This window comes from Falco punctatus (genome assembly GCF_963210335.1).
Source record: "Falco punctatus genome assembly, chromosome: 3".
NCBI lineage: Eukaryota > Metazoa > Chordata > Aves > Falconiformes > Falconidae > Falco > Falco punctatus.
In genome coordinates, this window is record NC_137582.1 from 85,959,381 (window position 1) to 85,971,451 (window position 12,071).

The 12,071-nt window shown below is 42.6% G+C and overlaps 1 protein-coding gene across 6 annotated transcripts in view; it reads right to left on the bottom strand.

Annotated features, from left to right (window-relative positions):
- Positions 1-12,071, bottom strand: part of ADGRB1 (adhesion G protein-coupled receptor B1) — a 294,461-nt gene that overhangs the window by 243,397 nt on the left and 38,993 nt on the right. The window lies entirely within an intron of this gene.

The following is a 12,071-nucleotide window of genomic DNA, read 5'->3' on the forward strand; positions in this document are numbered from 1 at the left end:
TGGCCTCTGTATACATTAGGTGATGGTGAAAGATGGCCACTCGAAGGAAGTCTTCATTACAACACAATTTTACATCTTATGCTGTTTCTACATAGAGAACAAAAGTGGGATGAAGTAATGTGTGCAGATATGTTTGTGTGGCAGAAGGAGTGCAGCATTAACACCACCTGATCTTTGATTATGGCTCTAGAAAAGGATAGGGAAAAGCTGAGAACTAAACTGGAAAGATGTTCTTGTTGAAATTTTTGTGTAATATATGATTGCTATGTTTTGTGGGAAAAAGAAAAAAAAGCATTCAGGTTGTGGTTCCTCCTGTGGAGCAACCAGAATGAAGCACGTTGTAAGATTAAAATTTGCACTAATGTAGGACCTGAACCAGGCAGGGGGAGTCAAGGACCCTGTGAAAGTGTTAAAGTATTGGGGTGACCCGCTCAAAGGTGCGATTGAGTCATGCTGGAGGCATGGCAGACTGTTTGCTGTTTGCCTGCAAAGTTATGATAAATAAAGAACACAGACTTAAAGAAACAAGTAGCAGATTTGCATTCAGGGTAAGAAAGAGTTACAGCAGAGGTGCTGTTGCAGAGGCAGGCATTTGTAACCTGCAGAGCAGGAAGAGCATCTCCTGCCCGGATCCTTCAGATGGTGAGGAGGAGGGGGTTGCTGTTGCTGACAATGGAGCAGAAGGACCTGACAATGCCACCCCAATTGCTGTAGCATTTGTAGTACAACAGGAACGGTAACGGCCCCTTTAGGGCAGGCAATGGGGCCAGAGGGTCTGACCAAAATAAAGGTGAATCTTTGATGGAGAACTTTAGGTGCTTGGAATTTGGTTGTAAAAGACTGTCAGGATGATCTAATAGGACTAGATTAAGTTTCGAGTTGATTGTTACTAGGTAATAGTGATGTAGAAAAGTTAATAGAAGGAACAGGGAATGTTGATAAAGAAGAGCTGGGTCGTGCTAAACTGGCAGAGGAGGAATGTCAGGCAGAAGTGAAAGAGTGAATCCCTCTCCTGTGGGATCGGATCACTGTGCATATTGTAGGGAAAGTGGGCACTGGAAGCAAGATTGCCCTAAAATGAAGAACCAGCAAGGGGTTCTGGTGAACTAGGGACTAAAGAAAAATGAGGTGGAATTTTTAGTGGATACAAAACCAACTTATTTGGTGTTAAACTTCAGTGAAAAGAATTTGTTACAGTTGTGGGAGCTGCTGGCCACCAGGAAAAAAAAAAGAAAACATCCTAAAACCTTTAAAGTACAAATTAAGAAAACAAATAGGTATGCCAAATTCACCAAAATCTTTGTCGGGATGAGATTTATTAGAACATCTAGACGTTTAAAGGAGAAATGAAACTAAAAGTTAAAGATGATCAATTAATTGAAATCTTGAGTTTATCTTTAATTCAACAGAAGAGCGGAAAAGAAGACCTCCCAGAAGTAAAAGAAATCTTTAACCAGGTATATCTGGGAATAAATTCCAGGTAAGGCAAAGAATGCTTTGCCTGTTACAGTAAAAATGAAAAGGGGGAGGCCTGCCTAGTTCAGATAAAAGAATATCCCTTGGTCAGCAGGGCTGTGGTGGATATTGGCATAAAAATTGGAAAAAAATACACTCTGTAGTAGTTCTACTATTAATGTAAATCTGTGTGTTTTGCCATGACAGTGACTTGTTATGGGATATGCAGATGAAACTGCATTGACAACGAAGTACAAGGAATAAGGTTGGTCAAGTGCCTCCTACCATAGTCAAGGGCAAGACTGGGTTGGCCTCTGTGTTTGCCACCAAGAAGAATCTTCAGCTCTACTGTTGGCTGCAACCCAGTGGGCGTTTTGCGGTGGGAACATGCCATGCCAGACCTTGATGTGAGGAATGGCCCCCTCTGTTATAAGAGGGTCATCCAGGAAGGAAGAACATAAGACGACCCATTGAGGCACTGATTCATAGTATAAATATTTAGACTGACAAAATTGTAGGGAGAACATGAATCAAACTGGGACAACTGGAAAAGGAAACTGTCCAGGGCAACAGTGACAAACTGATTTTTCAGAACTCCCAAGAAAAGAGGGGTTTCAATACATGCTGGTCATGACAGATGCCTTTTCAGGGTGGCCTGAAGCACTCCCTTGTCAAACCAATAAAGCTAATGAAGTAACCAAAGTACTATTACAAGAAATAGTACCGAGATTTGGGGTTCCAGCAGTAATCTCTTCAGACAGGGGCTCACACTTTTGTGCACAAGTCGTACAAGCAGTAAGTAAAACATTAAAAATCAATTGGCAACTGCATACACCCCACAGATCCCAAGCAAGTGGGCAAGTAGAAAAAATGAACCATCTTATTAAACAGTAAATTGCCAAAATATGCCAAGAAACCAATTTATATTGCTATCAAGCTTTACCTATTGCTCTAATCAGACTGAGGGTCAAACCATGGTCAGAAGAGAAGCTGAGCCCATTGTATCTTGTATGGCAGACCCTACGTGATACAAGTTATGAATAGTGAAGCTCTAGATCAAATAGATAACCAGTACGTGTATGATTTATGTTGTAACTGTAGGGAAACAATTAAATAAAAATGCTACAGTAGTATTAGAACACCAGCCTAAGCAACCTGACTATAAACCATTTAGTCCTGGTGACTGGGTATATGTCAAGAATTTTTCAGGAAACTCTCTGCAAGAAAAGTGGGACAGACCCTTCCAGGTGTTACTGACTACATTCACAGCAGTACGAATAAAGGAGCAACCCACCTGGATTCACTACTCCGAGTCAAGAAAATTCCTGAGAAAACTCCTGAGAAACCATGGACTTCCAAATGAGGAGGAGCACCTGCCCTAAAGCCTTCCCAATGCTGATTCTTGGACTTTCGATAAGTATAACTTCATCTCAAGCTCCCATTTTAGAATGGCCATGGTCTAATGCGCAAATTATCAAATCACTTCCATGGGTTAGGCACACCGCTCTCCATGAACCTAGAGCCTAACCCAGGTCTAGCCATTTGAGTTTTATCTAACAACAAATCATATACACAACAAGACTGGAATAAGACTCAGAATTCATTAAAGGTGTTAATATAATAGGACAAGAGATGAAACAATTCAAGCTAATAACACCTATGGAGAACTGGTCACTTACATTTAGTCATATGAAAGATATAGACAATAATGTTTGGCAAAAAAAAAAAAAAAAGGAAGGACCAGTTTCCTGCCTGTGGGGTAGTGTTAAAAAGGGTAAAAGAAACAAAGCCCAGTGTGAGCTTAAGCTATTGTTAGATCGGTCGGTTTCAATTATGTATTTATGGGCTAGCAAAGACAGAGGTGCTTCTGAAATGTTTATCATTAAGCTTGAAGAAAGTCCTACTACTAAGCCACCTTTAAAGATTACCAGGCTTGGTGGCAACTAGCAAACTTTACCTACAACCCACTACATGAACAAATTGAAGCATACGTGCTCACAATTAGTGCAGCAAAAGAACAATCTTTCCTGTTTTGACACCAAAAAGTCATTGTCAGACCCATGGACCATAATGTTTGGGCAAGTTATGATCAGACCAGAGGCAAAGGGCAATCGATTAGCATTGAGGCATGTATCCCCAGAGAACAACTGGGATACATCTGTGAAAATGCAGTAATAGAGAATTAAGATCTATGTCTAGATATTAAAAAGGGTACTTTTACTTTTGAAAAGTTTCCACATATTGAAGCCCAATCACAAGTGTTTTATGTAGGAAATGGATGTGCATGTGTTAGAATTTCTTGTGTTAACTTAACTATTGATAATTGTCATCAAAAAGCCAATGGTACTAATTTTTGTGTATGTAATGTTACTAGAATTGTAGGCTGTGACTTTGATTATGTTGTTCCTGTAACTACTAGACAGTTAATTGAAGCTGATTACACCCTGTATCACGATGTACCTGAATTACAGATAGGCATGAACATTAGTCTCTTTAAAGTAATGCTCAGACATCCCGACATAGAAAAACTGGTCCAAGAAGTAAACAGAACGGCCCAACGCATACTTTGGCAGGTAAAACATGACTCTGAAAATATAAAATCTATCTTAGCCAATGCAGAACAAGTATGAGAACATTATTGGTGGGACATCTTCGCAGGACATTCCCCTAAAGCAACACAAGTATTCCATTATTGAGTACATCCCGTACTAATCACATGGGGAGGAATGATCCTATTATCCCTCTTGAACGTCTGTCTGTGGTATAAACTAAATGCCATAATTAAAAGAACACAAATAATGTGGACAATGATACATGTCTACCAAAGCCCTTTGTCTTTGAAACTTGACGAAAGAATTCGTAAGTCTCAAGAAAAGGGGGGAATGAAACAGAACAAGGTCTTAAAATAAAAAGATTAGTCAGGATGAGTTTGGTACAATGCTCTGGGTGATGTTCTGTTTGTGTGGAGAAAGGAATGTACTCTGAATAATTAGAAAAGGTTCCACTGAATGTACTCTGAATAATTAGAAAAGATAAGGTGGGCACCTGAAGGAGATAAGGAGACCATCAAGTCGGGAAATCATTGAACAAAGAAAATTGAAAGGTCTACTCCACCTAGATCCCACCTATTGTGAATGGAATGATTAGGTGTCAAAATGAAATGAGTATGTATGTAAAGATGTTGTGTAACCTCTCATGAAAACTGTATAAAATACCTAACTTTTCACTGAAAACTTCGGAGCTAGTTTGTCCAGTGCGAATCAGCTAGCTCCCCAACGTTGCACAAAATAAATACCTTTGCTGCTTAAAGACAAAATTAATCTCTGAGCAGTTACTCTGTGCCGTTTTGGCATCAGGGTGAACAGGTAATGTCATCACAGTGGTGTATACCCTACCAACACATAAAGGGGGTAACAGCTTTCTGATATTACCCTTAAACACTGCTATCTTCCCAGCTGATCTACTCAGCCTCTTCACTTCTCTCTTCAAATACAGGAGAAGAAAAAATCAGAAAAAATCAGGACATGACATATTCAACAGGTTTCTAGATCTCATTGTGGGAGATACCGAACATATCATCTCAGGTTTTGCTTGCTGGAAAGTGGGATGTGCAAAAAGAAAACCCCAATATACAGGGATACATTGATGTAGATTAGAAAATTATGAGGAATTGCTCAGAGGAGTATTGTCTCTTCACACTTCTGGCTGCAGTCACATTAACCTTGTTTAACCTGCATTGTACTGGACTATTCCTATAACAGGGTAAGCCCAATGAGATGGACTCAAGATGATTAAGCAGGACCCACCTTTCTTTGGTCTATAAGATTCATTGGCTGTTGCTCTTCAAGAGAAGAGTGAATACCTCTTACTAGTCAGTCTCAGCTCTGAATAAGCTCTTGCAAGTCAAAAATGAGTAAGAGGTCACCTCTTCATGAAAGAAGGCAGAGATGTTTTGTCCATGTTCCAGACTAGGGCTTCAGGCACAAAGACATGGAAGAAGTCTTTTAGGGTCACACAGGGATCCTGAACGTGAGTTGTAGTTTCCTGCTGTCTAAGCCAAACATTTTCCCAGGAGATACCTTCAACCCCTCTTTGGAGAATGTCTCTCTCTGCAAGCTCAAAGAGTGAAGCTGTCTGAATGGAAATGGCTGGGAATATAGGCACACAGCTCCAGGCTCTTTTTTGCTCTGAAAATACTCAATTGTCTGTCATCTGTGGATACATAACCAATTATGGCAGCAACCAAAGAAATTAAATACATTATCTTGGTTTAGGGGGAATTAAAAAAAAAAAAACCAAAAAACAAAACCAACACAACAAACAAACAAACAAAAAAAACCAAAACCAACAGCTGCCACTTCAAGAGGGAAAAATAAAATAATAATCCTGGAACAAATCTCTTAGACTCCTGTAGGGCCCTCTTCCAGCAGCTATCCTAAACATAAAAAAAGAAATTTTTCCTGCCCTGGGTAGAAGGCCATATCAGCCCTCCAGCTTCACTATTACGTCATTTAATGCCTATTGCCTGGATTAATAGGCATATCAATCAAAAATACTTTTTGGAGCAGAACTTGGCTGCAGCTGCTTTCCTTTCTGGGGATCCCCTACAGTGCTCTATAAAGCAGCAGATTAAATACTGATGGAGAAGTGCTGGGAAATAGCAATTGTAGCCATGGTGATTGTTCATACTTACGCCAGTACATTAGATCTTGGTGTCTGAGTGGGAGAATATTAGTTGAGGTGCTAGGGTCATGCTTTGATATACCAGGACTCATATTTAGAAGGTATATATAAGGTAGCAAACACCTTCACAGTGCTAAAGGTACATTAATTATACTTTCTGTGACAGTCTATAGTCTTGGTAGAGATATATACACTGGTGATACATCATTAGCCTTGAAAATCCAAGTGTTCATTTGATTTATTAATGGCAGAACGGTTTATCTTTAAACATAACCATTTTAGGAGGTTCGATATATAACAAGGGTTTTGGAACAGCACTGCTTCTCTTCATTCCCCTGCAGATACCTAGCAAAGTCTTATTTGTTTGTAGAGACAGCCCTGGGTGAGAAGGCTTTAAAGAAAAGAATGCCAACCTGTCTTTCTTCCCTTGCTCCCCATCCAAAGCCACCGGGCATAGGAGTTTTGTATTTTGCATTTTGCATTTTTTGTAATTTGCACATAATATAAGCAATTATGAGTAGCATTGGTTAATCAGTGATTATTGTGAAGCACAAAAAGCTCAGCTGCCGGTAACTTGAACATGGGCAGACTACTTGCTTCTGTACCCATGCCCTCCCATCCCAGGAAATGGGTCCAATGCTGTGTGGTCCATAGGTTGATGGGAAGTAACATATCTCTCTCCTGATGCCAAAGCTGAAGGTAGCAAAAGCCATCTGCATTGTAGGATGTTTCCCAACATGAGTTATGCTTCTGCCCCCCTCTGAGCTGCTATGCTAATGTATGCCATGGTCTGCCTTGCAGAGAGGCCAGGATTGTTATGCCTACCTTTGCCCTGTCATCTAGGTCTGTGGATGGAGGTGAGCAGACTTCTGTGCTCTCCCCTGCTGCATCTAGCCTTGACCAGGTATTTTCCACCCTTCACTCATTACCTGCGATGTTGCTGGTACCTAGCTATTAACTATCAATCAGCACCATCAGCCTGAAGTAGCACAAGGTAGTTTTGCTGTGGTCGACACATGGTGGATTTACAGGAGTTTCCAGCCGTACTCATATCCCTGGTCTAGCAAGTCCCTCCTACTGCCAGCTCAGAATCAGTGCTTCACAATCACAGCTCAGCATAGTGCTTCAAAGGGCTCTCCAGTAAAGATACCAAGATAAAATTGCCTGACACAGGTCACCCCTATTCTTTCGCAACAGCATCACAGAGTTCTTCTGAAAACTGCAGCATCCTGTGCTTGGACAGTAACCTTAAACTCCCTGGGAACAGAAACGTACTAAGAGGAGGCAGCCCCACATGTTTTCCCTCGGGCTGAGAAGGGGACAGAAGACTCTTGTCTCTTCCAAACCACCATCACCTCTTGCATGGGAAAGCCACAGATCCCTACCTGCTGCCAGCCTAGAAACAAGCCGTTTGAGACCAAGCAGCTGTCAAGAATAATGCAATAGCTTATAGGAATCTGAGAGCAGATCCAGGCTAAACCCAGGCTTGCTAATGCCTGATAAATGTCAGCCTTGTCTGCTTTCGGGTAGGTAGGGGGAACAGAGCAAAGGCTGCCTGCACTCCATGTTGCTTCCATCTGACTAAAGCTGCCAGAGCTGTGTCAGGTGGACTGCTGATAAAAATGTAACTCAACAGGTCTCTGATGTCTGTAAACACCTCTCCCTGGAGGAAACTGGGATCTGGGGCCCACAGGGATAATGCGAAATGGCAGTGGATGTATCCCAGAGGGACATGCAGCCGCAGGCTCGTCAGTGAAAGACGCAGAGAAAAGTTGTGGTGCTGGATGGAAACAGAATTCTCAGGGGCATAGCCAGCTTTGCTAAAAAGCTTTTCAACCTGTCTCTGTTCACTCAAATGAGGTCACCCCCTGCACTTCCACAAAACCCAGGAGCTTCTCCTGGTCATCCCACTTCGGTAGTGTCAGTCTGCTCCTCCCTGGAGCAGCTGGCAAGAGATGTCAGGTTTTAAAGCACATATTCAGGATAATAGCACGATTGCTGTTTAACTTCTAAATTATGTATCACCCCCCTAGCACACGCTCTCAGCAGGTGTCTGTCTCGGAGCTGTACAAGGGCACTGTCAGCTCCACACTTGTCATCAGCCTGGAGCAGTTTCAGACGAGATCCTCCCACCTCTCTTGGTGCTTCCAGTTGTTTTAAAAATGAAGTCAGGTAGGTCAGCAGATTGAAAGCCATCACTCTGATAGTTTCAGGCAAAGGAGAAGTAGGGACCAGAACTGGTAACCCCTCATTTGAGAGGAGGTGACCTCAGGGTGGTGTCGACAGGGGAGGATCAGCAGAGGTGGGGAGGGGGAATTTTTTAAACTGCTCGAAACAGTCTTACCTACTGTATCTCGAGCCATGTCCATCTGGCTTTTGAGACAAAAAAAGGGGGGTCCTTCTGCACAAATAACTGCTGGGCTGTGGCCTAGCTCTGCCAGGATTATATTGGCTTTTGTGCAGCACAATCAATACAATCCTTTACAGTTTAATTTATATTTTTTAGTCAGGTGGGAAAGTAGGGAGGTCCAAAAAGAAGCTGAGCAGTGAAGTAGGAGAGTCACACTGCTTTTATGCTTGCTGACTGATGTCCGTTTTTCATGTGGATTATGACCTGTGGTCCCCTTACACAGCAAGGCTGTGCTGGTTCAAAGCATGGCATGACTCACCATGTGCCTCACTAGAAAAAAGGTCTTGCCTTCTTGCGGTGATTTCACAGAGCTGGCATGAACCATGCCCCGTAAGTGGTATAGACAGGGCTGAAGCTGAACTTATCTTCAGGGAGGAATTCTGAACTGGAAAAGGGAATTTAGTGGAGCTCCTTTAATATGCCTGATGAATGCCTGACCTGAGGGGCCAGACTGCAGCAAATGACCTTTCCGACATCAGACCTCCTTCACCACAGCTTGAATTATTCCGTGATCCTTGCAGAAAGGACCCTGGGATCTGTCATTAGAGATTCAAAATGGCTATTAAAGCCATCTGCCCCAGGCATGACCCGGTTTGCTTTCTGATGCCAAATACGCATGATGATAATTTCTGAAAGATGGGGAGCACTGCCCTTAGATACACAGACACACACAAAACCACTTCCCAAACATCTAACACACACTCATTTTCTCCTCGGACTCTCCTTTGAGTTGATCTTTCCAAAACACTGACCCAGTGACCCCATTCCCTCCCCCACCCCCCCACCCCAGCCCCCAGTAGGCCTTCAATTAAATCCAAAATTGCCTCTGTACAAAAGGAGCTCTGTCAGCTCCATTCAGAGAGGAACAAGTGGCCTGAATAGCTTCGGGTGCACTGGAAACCGAGAAACAGTGTGGTCTTGTGTTAAAGTTGAATGGTGGCGAGGGGGGCGGTTGGAGGTTGAGGGGGAGCGTTGAATCAGTTAAAGTAATTATTGAGTCATTCGGGAGGCTAGGAGGGGAGAATTCTTCCTAGACAAAGACCTGCAATAGACACATAAGACATTTCACCCCTTAAGGAGGTCTTGGGCAGAAAAGGAAAGTATCAGGTATAAAGCAGCAATTTGTAGAAGTCAGAGCTACTGTGATGCTCTGGCCTCTTGTTCTTCTTTTGAGTTGGTTGATCTTGGACCTAGCTCTTCTTCACTTCTTTATTCAGTTCAGAGAGTCCAAAGGTCTAATTCACTTCTTCTGTGTACAGGGGTTACAGCTCAGCATGTTTACATACATCACGGAGACAAGGGATTTGATTACTTTCTATGTCCCGGAATCATCTAGATGGTGAACCCAGAGAAATGTCAGGATCATTACAGAAAGACCTCTATCATTTGTCTGACAGTTAATACTAATCTGACAGCTTCCTAAGCAAAGTACTTTGGATGTAACCCAAACCTGAAAAACTGTCACCCATCAACTCGGCAGGAAGACCACATCCATGTACATGTCAGTGCTATCCATCAGAAACTAACCAACAGTGAGAGCAACAGAGAAGACAGTTTAAAAGGCCAGGAGAAAAACTCTCCGGCAGAGAGGTGGGGCAGCGGTCCAAAACCAGCAGTGGCTTTCTACAGAGGTTCCTCTGCTGCTGCAGGGTATATGCATCTCTCCAAGAGCAAGGTGCCATTCAGAGGCAGGAAAATTGTCTCTGTTACTCTGTCACACAGAGTGGTATCCTGGTATCATTACATCCACTACAGCATGCCTCCCACTCCTGTCATGAAGAAGATCTCAAGACATTTCTAGACAAACCTTTAGCGAAGAGTCTTCTGATGATTCTCTGCGTATAAGACCAATGCATGCATATGAACCGGAGGAGACCGAGAGGACAAGATTTGTAGCAACATCTTATTTTCTCTACTTATTCCAGGCCAGGAAAGACTGCCCAAGTGTTCATTTTCTGGTGTTTTGCCTGTCCACACTGAAATGTGAGTCCCAAGGTAGAAGTTAGTGAGTAGTAAACTTCAGGTAATGATCCAATACAATTTGTATTTTTCCCTACTGAGAGATTAGGATTTCAGCACATTTATTAGTTATTTTCACTTATTCAATTATTTGTTCCTCGGTGAATGAGATTTTTTTTTTCAATGCCATGTTCATTACAGATAGGAAAAAGAACTATTGGGGTGCCATGCTGGTTAGTGATACCAGTCAGAGCAATCACAGATTGGGCAGTGTACAATAGTCCTGCTGTCAGAAACACTGTTCTGTGAGGATAAAAATCAGTACATGTTAATTCTCTTCCCTTCCAGAATCTGTTCTTCCTGCCAGTGAAATAATCACTGTGTTTATTACTGTTTATTCGTACTGCCATAGTTTTCTGAAGCCTGGGTCACTCAGCAGAAACTATGAATCTCCCATGCTCTGTGTATATAGACTAAGGCACCAGGATAATCAGGTATCAGCCATTAAAAAAAAAAAAAAAGGTAAATATTCACACAAAACCTTAGATTTTTAGGGTTTTGACATGATTATCTCTTCTCCTTTGAGGTACAAAGTCACAGCATTGCAGAGCTCTTTACTACAAAACACATTAAATATCAGCAGCAAACTTTTCCTTCTAATTATCAGAGCTAATAATAACCCTGCTAAATTTCAGGGGAAGGTACATCCAACATGTCCATGCACACAGCCTGTAGCAGGGAACTGGCTAAGCCCAGGAATAGTTTGGCCTTATAGGCTATATTTGCTTGGGTAAGCCATGCTAACGTGTCCAAGAGGCTCCCAAAGTGTGAGATGGTCTGTATAGGACTTAACAGGGTATCCTTATGGGTCTGTGCTGTGCCAGTGCAGAAATGCTCTTAGGTAGTTTTGAAATTGTGAGGTTTAACTCCTAAATGTTCCCTCTTGCTCCTCAGCACAACCTTGGGGCTCTTCTGCTCAGCCTTTTCTTTCTCATTTGGCATTCATGCTGCTCCTCAAACTCATCTCTGCAGCTCGGAGTTGATGCCTCCTCTCTCACAACAACAAAACATGCTACGACAACGTGCTGAGTCATGGTTTGGCTCAGCCAAAGACAATGTCATCTCCTAGCAACGGTGAGATGATGCTAATGGGATCCTTGCAAGTGCAAAGCTGCAATGGCAAGCATGTGCAAAGGCTGCCAGGGCAGGTTTCACTTCTGGATCTCATGCTATACCTTGCTCACCAGGGGCAGAGGTCATGGCAAGCTGAGGTTTTGAAGCAGAGCTTCTCCTGTGACCAGAATGGCCATGAATGACAACACCAAGACAGCAGATAAATCCTGCCTGAATGCACCATGATGAAAAACCAGCTACAGGGCTCAAGCTGAGCTCTGTCTCAAAGGGAAGTTGCGTTATGCCCATCTTACAACAGGCAATTAGTCATAGACTGCTAATGACTTCGTTGGCCTTTGTGGGACCTATTTCCAGGTGGAATCAGAATTGCTGGAGCTTGACTCATAGACACTGTCCTGACAGAAATCTTTTGTATCTCCAGGCCTGAAAA